We start from the raw sequence: 17303 nt of genomic DNA on the forward strand, positions 1-17303 counted from the left end.
TGAAGCACAAGAACCACTTGAACCCAGGCGGCAGAGGCTGCAGTGAGCTGAGATCATGCCACTGCACTCCAGTGTGGGTGAGGGTGACAGAGTGAGACCCTGTCTCAAAAAAAAAAAAAAAAAAAGATCCTGACACAGAAGGGATATCCTGAGGTCCCCAGCCTCCCTGGCCCTCTGCGCAGGCCGGAGGAAAGAGGACCAGACCTGGAGGCAGGGTGGGTTTGCATCTGGTTCTGCTCCAGCTCCAGGTGTGGTCTTGCACAAGCCTTCTTTCTTGGGCCTATGGTATGTGAGGCTGGGCTCCAAGGGCTGCTGGCTCGGATGCCCCTGAACTGGACAGCCGTCAGCACCCAAACAGCCAAACAGCGGGCCACCCAGCGTTGCCCTCAGTGGCTCAGGAGGCCAAGAAATGTTCCTGTCACAACTGAGGGAAGCCGCTGGCCTTAGGAGCATGGAGGGCCTCTGCTTCCTGAGGATAGTTTGTTCTTGGCCCTCCCTTGTCCTGGTCCCTCTCTCCTTTTAGTTATTAATTCTGGCTCAGAGTTTATATTATCATAAACCAGTGTAAACACAAGGCACAGCTGCGCCATGTGGTAATCTGTGGTTACCTTCCCTCTCCTATGTAGCATTTTCTTTTCTCTGGGGTTAATAATCATATGATGATGATTATTTTTCTTTGCACTTCACCTCTGTGTTCCGAGAGACTCTGGATCTGTGCCTGGAATTCGGTAGATGCACAGCAAAGGTGTGTGGCAAAGAGGAGCGAGTGCTGGTGTCGGAGCCGAGCTGGGGCACGCAGGTGACTGGATGCTGCTCTCTGTGCATCTCCAAATGCATCTTCTCCACAACAATCTGTGAGACACTCTCCTCATCCCTTTTTTGTTTTGCAGAGGAAGAAACTGAGGCACAGGGAGGACCAAGGTCACACAGTGAGTGCCTGGCAGAGCGGGTGGTACTGGGTGTGGTCCTGCCTTGGTCTCCCAAGTAGCTGGAACTACAGGCACGTGTCACCGTACTGGGCTAGTTTTTGTATTTTTGTAGAGACGAGGTTTCGCCCTTGCCCAGGCTGGTTGTGGACTCCTGGGCTCAAGTCATCTGCCCGTCTTGGCTTCCCAAAGCACTGGGGTGACAGGCGTGAGCCACCGCACCCAGCCTTGTTCCATTCTTTTTAACAGGTCTACAATAGTCTGTGAACTAGGACAACGTGACTTGTTTAGCTAATCTGTTATTGATGCTCATTTAGGCTGGACAAATTCTTTCAAAGGTAGCTCAGCCCAAACTCATTAGCAATTAGAGAAATGCAAATCAAAATAACAAGGAGGTGTCATTTTACAGCCATCCTATTGACAAACATTAGAAAGGTGGGTAATGCAGAAAGTGGAAGGGTGTGGAGCCAGTGGGACCCATATGTCCTGAGGGCGAGTGTGGCCAGTGCAGCCGTCCTACAGAGGGAGCTGGCAAGCCATGGCCAATTAAGTCTGAGCCAGCCACCACTGCCCTGGAGACGTACCCAGGAGAGAAACAAATTCACATCCTAGTCTTCCAGGAGGCATGTGTGAACATGTCACTGCTGCATTGTTTAGCGGGGAACTGGGGACAATGTGAGTGTTGGTTCACAGGGGACTGAGCTCTTGAGATGTGGTTCATCTGAAGTGAGATGTGCTGTGAGTGTAAAATACACACTGGATTTCAGGGACTTAGTATGAAAAAGAGAATGCATGATATCCCATCATATTTATATATTTTACGTATTTATTATATGCTTATATATTTATATTGGTTATGGGTTCAAATGACAATATTTTGGTTATATTGAGTCAGATAAAGTATATTATTTATAAGATATAAGTATGTAAATTAACTATAATTAATATAAATTAATTGCACTCATTTCCTTTTACTTTTAAAAATGTGGCTACTGCATACTTTAAAGTCGCAGACGTGGCTGGGATTCGGCTTTCCTGGACAGCACTGCGTGAGAACTCCGCTCCATGAGGAGCCCGGTGAGACTGATCACAGGATCCGTGGGTGGAGCTTCGACAGGCAGGGAGCAGGGACCCAGCCAGAGGCTGGGCAGGTCTGGGCCCTCCTTCCCCAGGGAAACTGCTAGGAACAGCCTGAAATAGCTACCGGGCACTCTGGAAGGCAGTCACTGTGTGGGCAGGGGATGGACCCTGCTATGGAGAAGTATACACCAGCGGGAGGGAGAGGACCTGCAGCGTTGAATCCTGGGCACACCCGTGAGGAATGGCCCCGAGAAGGGGGAAGGACTTGGAAGAGGTGCAGGAACTGGCATTGGGATGTCTGGGGGAAGAAGGTTCTAGAGAAAGAACAGCTAAGCTGCGCATGGCGGCGGAAGAGCAATGAGAGGAATCCAGAGAGTGGGGTCAGGTGGGGCCAGAGTGCTGAGGGCCTCACACACCTCCTTAGGGACCTCGGCCTCTGGGAGCCAGAGCCCTGGGACCTGCTGCACTGTCCAAGATTCCTTCTGGCTGCAGTGTGGGAAACCAGGGAAGGTGGGAGGCCCCTGCCATGGCCCAGGCAACAGACAAAGGTAGCCGGGGCCTGGCTTTGAACGGGCCTTGGGGATGCTCCACCTGGCGCCCCCTTCAAGGAAGGTTTGTTGCCCTGCTGTTGGCAGGCTTCCCCCAGAGGTCAGGGCTGGTCCTGGCTCAGGACCCATCCGGAGCTCCCTGAGGGGCCACAACCCCGTTCATTCCTCCCTCAGCCCCTCCCACCTCCTCCCCGGCCCTTTTGCAAGCTCCCTGCCCACCCAGCTCCATCCCAAAGAGGGCTTCCCAACCCCCTCTTCCAAGTGCCCAGGGGGCGGGCGGTGGCAGAAAAGGAGGTGGAGTGCCTGGGAAGGAGGGTCAGGGTGATGCCGAGACTTTGTCCTGAGCTGCCATCAGCTGAGCTGCCTGGGGGCCTCTCCTCCCGCCTGCCTCCCAGCTGGTGATGAGGTGCCCTCAGCTCCTTTCTTCCACTTGTATTTATCACAGAGGCTCGATGGCCCCAAGGCTGACATCGTGTGTACAGCAAGGGCTGGGGACTGTGTCTGCCTGAGAGGAGAGCCAGGCATGGCTGGGTTTCTCAGCAGGTGTGTAACACTCCTCAGCAGGCTGGGCTCTGTTTTGTTGTGTTAAAGGGTAAAGCCCGATGCAAAAGGCTCCAGTCCCTCTGGTCCCAGCATTTGGCCCTTGCAGCAGGCAGCAATTTGGGTGGGCTGCTTCTTGGAGGGTCGCCAGGAGGTGCCCCTCCCCTCAGTGCACCTGGGAATCACAGTGACAGCATCAGTCCTCTGCCTTTCAACCCCAACCCCCACTGCCAGAGGGCAGAAAGCCCAGGCTGTGCCCAGGTGTTTTTTTTTTTTCTTTTTTCTGGCGTTTGTGATCCTTGTTTCCTGACCCAGTAACAGGGGATGCCTCATTCCTTTCTAGGTTTGCTTAGTGTACAGAAATGCAAAAAAATGGGGCGTCCTACCCCTTTTTCTGTGTCCCCCCTCCCTGGGAAGGAGCCTGCACTTCCTTCCTCTCCCTCGCTTCATCTTCCAAGGGTTACAAACTGATGCCCCATGGGCCAAATGTGGCAAGAGGGCTGTGTGGTATTAAATTTGTAAGAATTCATTGTTAACACTTAAAAATTGGAATGTTTGGCCAGGCGGGGTGGCTCATGCCTGTAATCCCAGCACTTTGGGAGGCTGAGGCAGGCGGATCACTTGAGATTAAAAGTTCGAGATCAGCCTGGCCAACATGGTAAAACCCTGTCTCTATTAAAAATACAAAAATTAGCCGGGCATGGTGGTGGGCGCCTGTGATCCCAGCTACTCGGGAGGTTGAGGCAGGAGAATCGCTTGAACCCAGGAGGCGGAGGTTGCAGTGAGTGGAGATTGCGCCACTGCACTCCAACCTAGGGGGCAGAGTGAGACTCTGTCTAAAATAATAATAATAATAATAATAAATGGGAATGTTTGCCTTGGGCAATCCCATCTTGGGGTCAGAAACCTGGAAATGGGACCTTCTGGGACAGACCTAGCCATGGTTTCCAATGAACATATGGGCGTGGCATAGCGTGGTGGGTCAGGACTCCGATCCCGGAGTTTGAAGCCCGGCTACAGCAATGACTAGCAAGGGACGTGATCTCTCTGTGCCTCCATCTCCTCACTTGTGACTTGGAACTGTTGTTAGAACGGCCTCTTAGAGTTCTGAAGATCAAATGAAACAACGCCTGCCCCAGGCGTTTCATGTAGCGTTTCATGTAGCGCAATTGCTGCTGCATGAACCTCAGCCGCAGGCGTGCCAAGGCTGCTCTGAGCATGCAGCACTGCCTTCTCGGCTCGGCCCCTGTGGCACCTGCATCTCTGATCCCAGGCCTAAGTGTCTCCTAGGCCTATCTCTGTCCATCCATCGCCACTGCCTGGTTTCGAGGTGGCGCTGACCCCAGGAGGGGGCTGGATAGAGGGCAGGCTGGCCCTCCGGCAGCAGCCGTGTGTATTCAGTCCTGGCACTCGGGCTCTGGTCCAGCACCTGTTCTTGCCTGCTGTGGGTGCCTAACTGCCCTTTGCTTGAGAAATCCAGTGTTTTAGGATTTAGGCTAAGAAAAGCATCAGAATTGGAGGCAAAGCTTTAAACATAAAGAAGTTTGCTGTGGTGTTACTTGCAAGTGCAGAAAACCAGAAACCAGCGAAACAACAAGCTTGAGGATGACCATGACGAGGGCGATGGTGGTGACGACGGTAGCATGCCGGAATGCACTGTCAGCTCCCCTCTCCAGGAGCCAGCCCAGGCGCTCTAGTGTAGGACCTTTTGAGTCCTCACAACAACCCTAGGAGGCAGCTCTGTGTCACAGATGAGGAAGTCGAGGCACAGAGAGGGTGAGTTGCCTGCCTAAGAACCTCAATCCCCAACCACCCTGCCCCCCACCTCTCTGAATGTGGCCGGATTCCAAGAACCACACGAATCCACGAGGCGGTCTATGCAGCTGTAGAGAGTGCTTACGAGGAGGGGAAGGTGCCTAATGTGATGTGGAGGCTATATTTTATGCTCCTTTTATTCTACTGAAATTTTCAAATGTACATAGAAGTAGAGGGACTGTATAATGCGTGTACCCAGCATCTGGCCCCTAAAGTCATCATCCTCGGCCAGTACTGTTTTGCCCGCACCCACCCATGTTCAAGCATTCCAGTCCATGAACATGGTGTGTCTCTCTATTTAGGCCCTTAGAAATCACTCTCAGTAATACTTTGCAGTTTTCAGTGAATAGTTCTTACTCTGTTGTTAAATTTATCCCTTATTATTTTTTGTGTTTTTGATTCCACCTAAGGGCTATAAGTTTTAAATTTCATTTACCAATGGGTCATTTCCAGTTTACAAAAATACATTTCTTTGTAGATAGATCTTGTATTTTATGATCTTTCTAAATTTATTAACTGGTTTCACTAATTTCTGGCCCTTTTCTAATATAAGCATTTATTTATTTTGAGACGGAATCTCGCTCTGTTGCCCACGCTGGAGTTCAGTGTCATGATCTCAGTTCACTGCAGCCTCTGTCTCCTGGTTTCAAGTGATTCTCCTGCCTTAGCCTGGGGTTGCAGGCATGTGCTGCCATGCCTGGCTAACTTTTGTATTTTTAGTAGAGAAGGGGTTTCACCCTGTTGGCCAGGCTGATCTCAAACTCCTGGACTTGTGATCCAACCGCCTCGACCTCCCAAGGTGCTGGGATTATAGGTGTGAGCCACCGCACCCTGCCACGATATAAGTATTTAAACTTGTAAAGTTCACTCTAAATACTGATTTAGCTGCTTCTCATGAATTTGATAGGCTATGTTTTTATTTTCACAGAGTTAAAAATATTTCTAATTTCTCCTATGATCTCTTCTTTGACCCATGGGGAATTAAAAGTGCTTTGTTCAATTTCCAATTGTCAGGGATTTAAAAGATATCTAACTGTTAAATTGATTTCTTTTTAAACTGTGTTTTAGTTAGAGAACATACTCTGCCTGTTTTTAACGTTTAACATTTATGGAACTTGTTTTGTGGTCCAGTGTATGGTTTATTTTGATGGTGGCTGTATGTGCGCTGAGAAGAATGGACATTCTGCCATTGTTAAGCATGAGATGGTTAAATTGGCTGACTGTGTTCAAATCTTCTGTGTCCTTATTTGCAAAGGAGTGTGGGAATCATGCATGAGAATTGTGGATTTGCCTGTTTTTCCTTTAAATTCTGCATGAGGATCACGCATGAGAATTGTGGGTTTGTCAGTTTTTGTTTCATGCATTTTGAAGCTTTGTGATTAGGTAGATGCACATTTAGGATTATGATGTCTTCACACCTTTATCATTAGGAAACATCTCTATCCCTGGTAATATTTGCCCTGAAGTCTACTTTGGTAAGAATATAGGCACTCCAGCTTTTGAAAACATGACTAGTGCTTGCATGATATATCTTTTCTATCTTTTTGTAGTTTATTTGTGTTTTTATATTTAAAGTAAGTTTCTGGTAGAGAGCATACAGGTAAGTCTTGCTTTTTTTGTCCAGTCTGATATCTGATTTTCCAAGTGCCTCAATTATTTATACTGAATGCAGGTATCCTTATGTCTGTATTTACATCTGCCATCCTGCTGTTTTTTGAGACAGAGTCTCACTCTGTCGCCCAGGCTGGAGTACAGTGGCATGATCTCAGTTCACTGCAAACTCCACCTCTCGGGTTCAAGAGATTCTCCTGCCTCAGCCTCCCAACCAGCTGGGATTACAGGCACGTGCCACCACGCCTGGCTAATTTTTGTATTTTTAGTAGAGATGGGGTTTTACCATGTTGGTCAGGCTGGTCTCGAACTCCTGAACTCTTTGGCCTCCCAAAGTGCTGGGATTACAGGCGTGAGCCACCGCACCTGGCCCCCAACAACAAATTGTTAACAGTTTTACCTTCCATAGCCGATTATGTTCCAAAGAGATTCAAAATGAGAAAAAGATTTTCTTCTTTTTTGAGATGGAGTCTCAGTCTGTCGCCCAGGCTGAAGTGCTGTGGCTGAATCTCAGCTCACTGCAAGCTCCGCCTCCCGGGTTTACGCCATTCTCCTGCCTCAGCCTCCCGAGTAGCTGGGACTACAGACGCCCGCCACCTCGCCCGGCTAGTTTTTTGTATTTTTTAGTAGAAACGGGGTTTCACCGTGTTAGCCAGGATGGTCTCGATCTCCTGACCTCGTGATCCACCCGTCTTGGCCTCCCAAAGTGCTGGGATTACAGGCTTGAGCCACCGCGCCCGGCCCGAGAAAAAGATTTTCATATGAATGATGCATTTTCTGTTTCCCAAACTCTTCATTCTCTCCTGTAGTTCCAGGCTTTTCATCCAGTATCATTCGCCTTTGGTGTGAAGAACTCCCATCAACATTTCCAGTATTGCAGGTCTGCCGCTGGCAAAATCTCTAGCTTTGGTTTGTTTGGGAAAGTCTCTATTTTGTCTTCTGTGGTTGCAGGATATAGATTGGTAGACCCCCGGCTTTTTCTTGCAGATGCTGTTTCATTGTCTCCTGGCCTGCAGAGTTTTTGAGGACATGGCCATTCTTGCTTCTGTTTCCCTTTACCCTGCATTCTCAGCCATTTCATTAGGATGTGCCTTTGCTAGTTGTCTCAGGCTGGCTTCCCTGGAGGCAGATGGAGGAGTGGAGTCTGGGGCACTAGGTGTTTCAAACTTGTGACTGGAGGAGGCAGAAGCAGGCTTGGCAGTGGAGTTCAACCTCAGTCAGGCCTGCCCACCTCTGCCCATCTGGTGGGGACTCCAGAGCAAGGCCTTCCATCAGCATGTTCTGCGCTGAGCTGAAATGGCCAGATCTTTACATTCTCTGCCTGCTCAGTCATCTGATGCAGGCTGCCTGGGAAGGTGTGGCCTTTAGCCCGTGGCTCTCTCTGCAGATGAGGGACCGGGAGGAGCTGGTGGCTGAGGGCGTTCTGCAGCCTGCACTCCCCACAGCCTCTAGGCAAGTTCTTCCAGGAGGGGATGCTGAGCGGCAAAGCTTCCTGCTTCTCAGACGGGGTCCTTGAGCTCCCTGGAACTCCGCATCTATGATTTTCATCAAATTTAGAAGATTGTCTTCTAATATGTTTCTTGTCTCCTTCCTGGTACCCTAGTGATACATGTATCGTTTGATAGTATCTCACAGGTAACATTTACAGTTCTGTTCATTTTATTTCAGCTTTTTTCTCCCAGTGCTTCAGTTCAGTTTCTGTTGCATTGTTTTCAGGTTCATTGATCTTTCCTTTGTCAGCGTGTGATACACTGTTAATCTCAGTCAATACATTTCTCATTGCAGGTATTGTATGTTTCACCTCTAGAAATTCCATTAGGTTCTTGATTATATTTTCCATATTTCTCCTCATTATGTTCATGTTTTTCTTTAAATTCTTGAGCATATTGAGCATATGTATAATAGCTTCTTATTTTATTATTATTATTATTGTTATTTTTTGAGACGGAGTCTCACTCTGTTGCCCAGGCTGGAGTGCAGTGGTACAATCTTGGCTCACTACAAGCTCCGTCTCCCAGGTTCGTGCCATTCTCCTGCCTCAGCCTCCCGAGGAGGTAGGACTACAGGTGCCCGCCAACACGCCTGGCTAATTTTTTGTATTTTTTTAGTAGAGACAGGGTTTCACTGCGTTAGCCAGGATGGTCTTCATCTCCTGACCATGTGATCCACCTGCCTCGGCCTCCCAAGGTGCTGGGATTACAGGTGTGAGCCACCGCACCCGGCTATTATTAGTTTTTGAGACAAGGTATTACTCTGTCACCCAGGTTGGAATGTAGTGGCATGATCATGGCTCACTGCAGCCTCAATCTCCTGGGCTCAAGCAATCCTCCCACCTCAGATCCCCAAGGAGCTGGGACTACAACCACATGCCATCACTCCTGGCTAATTTTTTTAATTTTTTTTTTTTTTTTTTTTTTGAGACGGAGTCTTGCTCTATCGCCAGGCTGGAGTGCAGTGGTGAGATCTCGGCTCACTGCAACCTTCACCTCCTGGGTTCAAGCAATTCTCCTGCCTCAGCCTCCTGAGTAGCTGGGATTACAGGCACACACCACCATGCCCAGCTAACTTTTGTATTTTTAGTAGAGATGGGGTTTCACCATGTTGGCCAGGATGGTCTCGATCTCTTGACCTCGTGATCCACCTGCATCAGCCTCTAAAAGTGCTGGGATTACAGGTGTGAGCCACTGCGTCTGGCCAATTTTTAAATTTTTTTTGTAGAGATAGGGTCTTGCTCTGTTGCCCAGGCTGGTCTCAAATTCCTAGCCTCAAGTGATCCTCCTGTTTCAGCCCTCCAAAGTGCTAGGATTACAGGTCTGAGCCACTGCACTTGGCCAATAGCTGTTCTAAAGTCCTTGTTTCCTAATGCCATCATTTGTGCATTCCTAAGTCTGTTTCTACAGACTGGTTTTTCTCCTGGTAGTGGCACACACTTTCCTGCTCCTTTGGACATCTGGTTATTTTTGAATGGCCATTGTGGTGAGTGCTACATGCCCTTGTTTTTCTTTACACATGGCTGGGCTTGGTTCTGGCAGGCATTACATTTCTTGTGAATCAGGTTGGCCCTTTCAAGGCTCTTTTTTTGTCTCCAATACAGTGGATTGAGAGTGGCCTTTCCTCTCTGGCTTGTCTCCTAACCCTGCACGATCCATGGGAAGTTTTCAGCTTAAGTTCCTAGCAGTTCTTTGTCCAGCTTGGCAGAATTTGCCCTATGCACACACAGCTTAGCATTCAGCAACAGACCCAGGCAGACCCCTGTGCAGAACGGGCAGCTCCATGTCTGCCCATTCTGTGTCTTCCCTTCTGTGCTCTGTCCTGCAGACCCCAGCTCGTCACCTTCCCCGGTGCCAGTCCTTGCTGTGCTTGGGCTCCTAGCACCTGCACTGAGGCAGAGAGCTGGGGCGGCCATTGGACCATTCTGTTTGCTTCCCTTCTTTCAGGGATCACAGTCCAGAGACTGTGCCTGTTGTCCAATGTCTAAAAACAATTGTTTCAAATAATTTGTGCAGTTTCTAGTGTTTACAGCAGGAGGGCCAGTCTAGTACAGATATTCTCACATGGCTGGAGGTGGAAGCCCTTTAAATATATAAGTTTTTAAAATCATGCTAAGGAAGAATCCATGTTTTTCTATTTTATTAAGAGTTTTAAAAATTGAGAATGTATGCTGAATTTCTCAAAATCTCTTTTTGCTATCTATTGAAATGATCATGTTTTTTTCAATCTGTTAATATGATGTTTTACATCATTAAGATTCCTAAAATTTGAATATTTTACTCCCAATTGTAAGGCATTTCATATACATTTATTTATTTATTTATTTTCTTGAGACAAAGTCTTGCTGTGTCACTCAGGTTGGAGTGCAGTGGTGCAATCTCGGCTCACTGCAACTTCCGCCTCCCAGGTTCAAGTGATTCTCCTGTCTCAGCCTCTGGAATAGCTGGGATTACAGGTATGTACCACCACGCCTGGCTAATTTTTATATTTTTAGAAGAGATGGGGTTTTGCCATGTTGGCCAGGCTGGTCTTGAACTCCTGACCTCAGGTGATCTGCCTCTCTTGGCCTCCCAAAATGCTGGGATTATAGGCGTGAACCCCTGTGCCCAGTCTACATTGCTGTTTTTGTTTTTTTGTTTTTTTTTAATCTACACCATAATCCTTAAAGTGGAGTCATTTTAAGGATGAGATGAGATGTTGTTTTTCTTCATTTAGAGACAAGAAAGTGGCCCGGGAAGGGCCTGCAATGAGGTGGTGGCAGGGACACACAGACAGGTGTCACGGGCAGCCCGCCTTTAGAGCTGCACTCTCCCTCCTGGGCCCCTAGGACAGCTTCCACAGCCAACCTTAGGAATCTGGGGTCCTAGAAGGCTCTGCCAGTTACTGTCCCAGAAGGCTTCCGTATGGGGACAGCCTTGACTCCTGGCAGATCAACCGCCCATTCACATGGGGTTGGGGGTTGGGTGACCTTTTCTTTGGAGCTTGTTCAAGACCCAGAGAAGGAAGCCTTCTCGGTTCAGTGGTCACCTCCAGGCTGAAACAGGGTTCAAGGACCTCTTCAGTTAAGAAGGGAGATAATGAAAACCACATTTGCAGGTTTTCTAGCCACTTTTGGCTCAGTAATGCATGTTGGGAAGACATCCAGGTGACCGGGAAGACTGGGATTGTGAAGTCACGGCTGGTGCACTTGGGCAGACAACCTCGTCCTTCTAAACCCTGGTCTCTCCATTTGTAAAATGGGAATAATTACCCCAATCTTACGTGGGCAACTGTGATGGCGGCATGAGCCCACACATGTGGCAACTCCAGAATCCTGCTTAGATAAGAGGCATTTGCCATCTACAGAACAAAGACACCAGATCTCCATCTCTGCCCTCTGCCTGGGCCTCCTCTTCCCTTCCGGATCCCCAGTGGCTGATGAGCAGAAGCTGACATGCACCGATGTGTCGGTTGCCTCTGTTAAGAGTGCTGACTCAGTTGAGTGCAGACACAGCAAGCCTATGGGGTCAGCAGGGAGCCAATGCCTGTCTGGCTCACCGGTCATGGCAGCACTCCTGGGTGCTGAGGGACAGAATAGTGCTCAGCTCTGCAGTTGTACAGGCAGTGGCTTGTCCTCAACAGCTGCTGTCCCTGGCTTGCTTCAGGGACAACAGAGGACTCCACTGCAAATATGTAAGTGGCCAGGTCTTAGGCCTCACGGAGGGAGCAGCGGCTTTTCTGTGGTGGAAGCTATGGGTTCCCAGAATCATGAGTCTTGGCTTTGGGGGAAGAAGGAGGCCATCCTTCTGCCATGGAGACTGGGCTGCCTCAGGCGGGAGGCTACCCTGGAGCGGAGCTCCTAGCTGGCCTCCAGAATTGCTCAGGAAATGTATCAGCGAAAGACTTTTTACTGCAGTAAAATACACAAAACATAACATTTACCGTCTTAACTATTTGAAATACATAATTCAGTGGCATTAAATATGTTCACATTGTTGTGCAGCCACACCACTGTCCATCCACAGAAGTCTTTTCATCTTGCAAACCCCATGTCCATTAAACAACAGCTCCCCATTCCTCCTCCCCAGCCCCTGACACCCACCATTTGCTTTCTATCTCTCTGAATTTGACTACTCTGCGTACTTCATACAAGTAGAATCATATAATATCTGTCCTTTTGTATCTAGCTTAAGTTTCATCCATGTTGTAGTATGTGTCAGAATTTCATTCCCTTTTAAGGTTGAATCATATTCCATTGCAGGGACAGGCGCATTTTGTTGATGGAGGTGGAGGCTTGGTGGCTTCTCCCTTTTGACTGCTGTAAATAGTGCAGCTATGAATACTGGTGTACAAATCTGTTTGAGTCTCTGCTTTCAATTCTTTTGGGAATACACCCAAAGTGGAATTGCTGGAACATATGGTAATACTAATTTAAGTTTTTGAGGAACCGCCAAACTAGTTTCCACAGTGGCCGCAGCATTTTACATTCCTACTGGCAGTGCACAAGGGTTCCAATTTCTCCACATCCTCACCAACACTTATTTTTTAAAAATTTTATGTGCACGTTAAAAGGCCAGACAGTTCAAGTGGATGTACACTGAGAAGTAAACCACCTTCCCACCCCTGTCTGTATCTATCAGTGTCTTGTTTCTTGTGTGTTATTCTAGAAGGTTCTGTGCATACAAAAGCTCATTTGCACATATATCTCCTACCTTTTTACACAAATGGTAGTTTCCTGTACAGACACCTCCTCATCCTGTTTACCAGACTTAACAGCTTATTCTGGAGTGAGTTCCACAGCTCTACCCATCAGCCTTGTCTGTTTTAGTTCCTGCAGGGTATGCATGGCACAGCTATGGCATCATTTGTGGATGGGCACTAAGCTTGTTTCCAGACATTGCTGGCATGTTTTGGTGATGCCTTTGTGTGCCCGTGGGAGTCTGTCTGTAGGATGCTTTTACAGAAACACCTGCTGGGCAAAGGGTATGGGTGTTTAAAGTGTATACTGTTGTCATATTGTCCCCCAGAGGTTTTGCCAATTCCTACTGCACCCATGGCGTCTGAGAGGGCCTGTCTCCCACCCCCAGCCCAGCCTCTGCCATTTCAGCCCCTGCCCTTTCAGCTCCTCTATCTCGGGGCAGATAGCAGGGCCTAAATGATCAAGACCATGCCTGTTTCCCCAGCTTGGGGGCAATCCTGAGCCCCCCTGGGACCCCTGTGCCAGCCCCGTGCTGAGAAGAGGCAACAAATATTGTCAAATGAACTGGCAGTGACATTTGAAGCTATGGAGGAAAATGGCTTCTGGGGGCCAGGTCAGTTGCAGGCTTTAAATACAAGGGAATGGAAGCTTTACATCTCAGCAGAATAAATCAGGCTTTCTGGGAACAGCCAACCCTGGGGCCCCAGGACAGATGGGGGTAACTCACACCCACTCCCTGACCAAAAGTGACAGTGAACTGGCCAGGTTATGCAGGCAGCAAAGCCAGGAGAGAAGCGGCCCAAGGCTTAGGGACCAGACTCCTGCTTTCAGAGTGAATGATGGCTCAGCCTGATCTGGCTATCTGTCCCACAGGCAGCAAGCATCTGATCAATAGGTCACTTCATGGCTAATTAATTACACTCCTTTTTCTCTGACCTTTGGTCTTCCTAGCCATGTGGGGCCATCTGAACAAACATCAGGGGTTGATCAGGACACACTGTGGGTTCAGCTGCCATCAGCATTGCAGAGATGGGCTCCTTGTTAGCTCCAGTGGTCTCACGCCGAAGTCTCTGTCCAGTCCCCTGATGCTGGTGAGGCTGGCGACCTCCCAGGAGAGCATCTTTAAGGTACTCTCTGGCCCAGAGAATCTATTATGCTAAGGAACCAACGAGACCCTTTAGACACCCCTTTGTTTTAACACATTTTAAATGTCAAACACTTAGCATTTTACAAATCAGTACATGCGTGCAAAAATTCCAAAAAGCTGATAATTACACAAGTAGCCCCTGCCCCAGCCTCTGTCCAGGCCCGTTCCTCAGAGGCAGCCGAGTGAAATGTTCAGCTGGGTTTGTTGTTGTTGTTGTTGTTGTTTGGTTAACCGTGTTTCTAGACAACAGGTTTATGTTGCTCTGTCTTGGTTTGTTGATCTCGGGTATTACAGGTTGGTTGGCTGAAGATTTCTTTCTTTACACCCCTCTCCTCCTCCACCCTCTCCAAAGAGTTAATTTTTTTTAAGAGTTATATGGTGCTTAGATATTATGGCTATGTAAATATTCATTGCAGACCCAAGTGGTGCACTTCCATTTGTTTACTCCCATTTTTTTTTTTTTGAGACAAGCTCTCACTCTGTCACCCAGGCTGGATTGCAGTGGTGCAATCATGGCTCACTGCAGCCTTGACTTCCTGGGCTCAAGTGATTCTCCCACCTTAGCCTCCCAAGTTGCTGGCACTATGGGTGTGCACCACCATGCTCAGCTGATTTTTGTATTTTTTGTAGAGACCTGGTTTCCCCATGTTGCCCAGGCTGGTCTCAAATTCCTGAGCTCAAATGATCTGCCCACTTTGGCCTCCCAAACTGCTGGGATTACAGGTATGAGCCACCGTGCCTGACCCTACCCCGTATTTTTTTTTATTATAGTCATAATTTGCCTCATGTTTTCACTGCAGAATTCTCTCTATTTACATGCTTAATTCCTTTCCCATCTTCTTTCATTCATCAATAACCCGTCTAGCCTCTAACTGTTTTTGTTTTTGCTTTTGTATTGAACTCCTTCTTGGAGTTCTTTCTCTTTCTCCCACCCGGAGTGGGTGCTCTCTGGCCCACAGTGAGTTGGTCAGCCTGGGACTTCCCAAGACTGTCCTAGTAGGATCCACTAGTAGGATCCATGTTTCCTGGTCCATGTCTTCCTTTTCCTTGGTTTACTACCTTATTCTGCTTGAGCACATCCTCAAGGAACCTCTTAAGAAGCACATGAATGGTAGACGTGGCAGGTTTGAAACATGGCTGCATATTTGTGCGTTCTTCTGTCATTGAGAGGTGGGTCTGTGTCCTTCCTCTTGAGTCTGAAACTTGTGACTGCTTCAACTAATAAAGTACGGTGGAAGTAACATTAAGAGACTTCTGAGGGTGGGTCATGCAAGGCCATGCTACTTCTGCCTTTCTTGCTGGAACACTTACTCTTGGACCTGTGTATCTGTCATATTGGAGGGCCACACAGGGACCCAGTTGAGCTCACCAGGTTAAAGAGCCATGGGGTGGCAGTTAAGCCCACCATGTTGGAAAGCCAGGGGTTCCAGCTGAGCTCACCATGGTGGAGAGACTTTGGAGTTCCAGTTAAGCTTGTAATGTTGGAGAGGCCATGGGGTCCCAGTTGAGCCAGCCATGCAGGAGAACCATAGAGTTCCAGTTGAACCTGCCGTATTGGAGAGGTCATAGTGTCCCAGCTGGGTCCAGCCTTCTAGCTATCCTCCCAACTTACCAGACCTGTGAGGGATGCTAGGCCTGAAAGCCACCGAGGACCTCCGTCGATGCCATAGAGAACAGATAAATCACCAGGATGAGCCATATCAGGGTTCCTGGCTCACGAAATCATAAGATGTGATAAAAGGGTTGCTGCTAAGTTTGGGTGTAGTTTGTTACACAACAATAGACAACTGGAACAAAATGTTTTCTAATTTTTGCATGTCTAAAAATGACTTTGCTATGTTCTCTTTCTTGTTGAATGGTAAGACTGGGAATAAGAATATAGTTGGAAAACGAATTTCCCACAGAATTTTAAAGGTTTATTTCCTTAATCTCCAGGATGTGTTAGCTTTTTTTTTTTTTTTTTTTTTTAAATAGAGTCAGGATCTTGCTTTTTCACCCAGGTGCTGGAGTGCAGTGGTGTGATCACAGCTCACTGCAGCCTCAAACTCCTGGGCTCAGGGGATACTCCTACCTTAGCCTCCCAGGTAGCTGGGACTACAGGCACATGTGCCACTGTTCCTGGCTAATTTTGTTTTTCTTTTTAGAGTTGGAGTTTTTGTCATCTTGCCCAGGCTGGTCTTGAACTCCTGGGCTCAACCATTTCTCCTGCCTCTACCTTCGGAAGTGCTGGGAGTGTTAGCTTTTGAGCACCTGATGCCACTCCAGTTCTCATCACTTAATTTAATTTGTTAATTAAATTAACTTTATTTTGACAAGGTCTAGCTCTGTTGTTCATGCTGGAGTGCAGTGGCACGATCATAGTGCACTATAATCTCAAAGTCCTGGGCTTAAGCGATCCTCCTGCCTCAGCCTCCTGAGAAGCTGGGATTGCAGACATGTGACACCACAGCTGGTTAATTTTTAATTTTTTGGTTGAGATGGGGTCTCACTATATTGCCCAGGCTTGTCTCAAACTCCTGGCCTCAAGTGATCCTCCCACGTTGGCCTCCCAAAGTGCTGGGATTACAGGCCTGAGTCACTGCACCACGGTCCAGTTCTCATCCCTTTAAACGTTACCCACTCTACCCACCCAACAGTATTAGGGCTTTCACTTCATCTGGAAGTTCTGAAATCTCCCATGAGGAGCCGCGTGTGGGCTACTGCACACTTGCTGTGAGAGGTGAGTCCTGCGGAAAGCCTGCCTGCCTTCTCCTGGGCCTTTTCCTTTCTTTTGGTCTCTGTCCTCTTTTTAGACTCCCAAGTGCTGGCTGTTGGTCTCCTGGGTTGATTCTCTAAGTCTTTTCTCTCTCTCTGGTCTTGTCTTTTCACTTTCTGGGCCATTTTCTTGCACTTTATTTTCCTATTCTTCCATTGAAACTTTTATTGTGGCTCTCATGTTAAAACATTTCTGGTAGTTATTTTTCTCTATTCTTTTTCATAATTCATTTTTGTTTGTTTTAGGGAGGAAATATCTTCTTGGAGGGTAAGACTTATCTGGGGCTGCAATATTATCTCCTGTGGAGCCCCCCCATTTTTGTTTCTACTTTTCCAGACCTTTAAATTATGACGGCCACTATCGTGACCTGACATTCTTGGGCACTTACTATGCTAAGCACCGTTTTAAGATGTAACATGTATTATCTCATTTAATTATCATAATAACCCTATTAGGTAGTACCATCATTATTCCCTTTTTGTAGATGGGAAAAGTGAGGAGCAGGGTGTCTAAGTTCCCCAAGGTCACATAAGGAAAGAGTGGAGCCAGGTTAGGAACCCAAGGGCCCAGGCTACGTGATCTTAGTTAACATGTTCCTGCCAGAATCCCGAAGGGGTCAAGGGTCTGTTTTTACTATAGTCTGTAGGTAGAAGGGGCCGGGAGCTGTTTTACTATAGTCTGTAGGTAGAAGGGGCATCTCTCACTCTCCTTC

At 47.9% G+C, this 17303-nt stretch overlaps 1 long non-coding RNA gene across 1 annotated transcript in view; it reads left to right on the top strand.

Moving 5' to 3' along the window:
- Positions 1-652: 652 nt before the first annotated feature.
- Positions 653-17303, top strand: part of LOC139362029 (uncharacterized) — a 58737-nt gene continuing 42086 nt past the window's right edge. Inside the window, exons 1-3 of the long non-coding RNA XR_011620276.1 lie at positions 653-799; positions 891-929; positions 1934-2003. This is a non-coding gene — a long non-coding RNA (uncharacterized lncRNA). The remainder of the gene's footprint in view (positions 800-890; positions 930-1933; positions 2004-17303) is intronic.

Source organism: Macaca nemestrina, chromosome 2 (assembly GCF_043159975.1).
Source record: "Macaca nemestrina isolate mMacNem1 chromosome 2, mMacNem.hap1, whole genome shotgun sequence".
In the NCBI taxonomy this organism is placed as follows: Eukaryota; Metazoa; Chordata; class Mammalia; order Primates; family Cercopithecidae; genus Macaca; species Macaca nemestrina.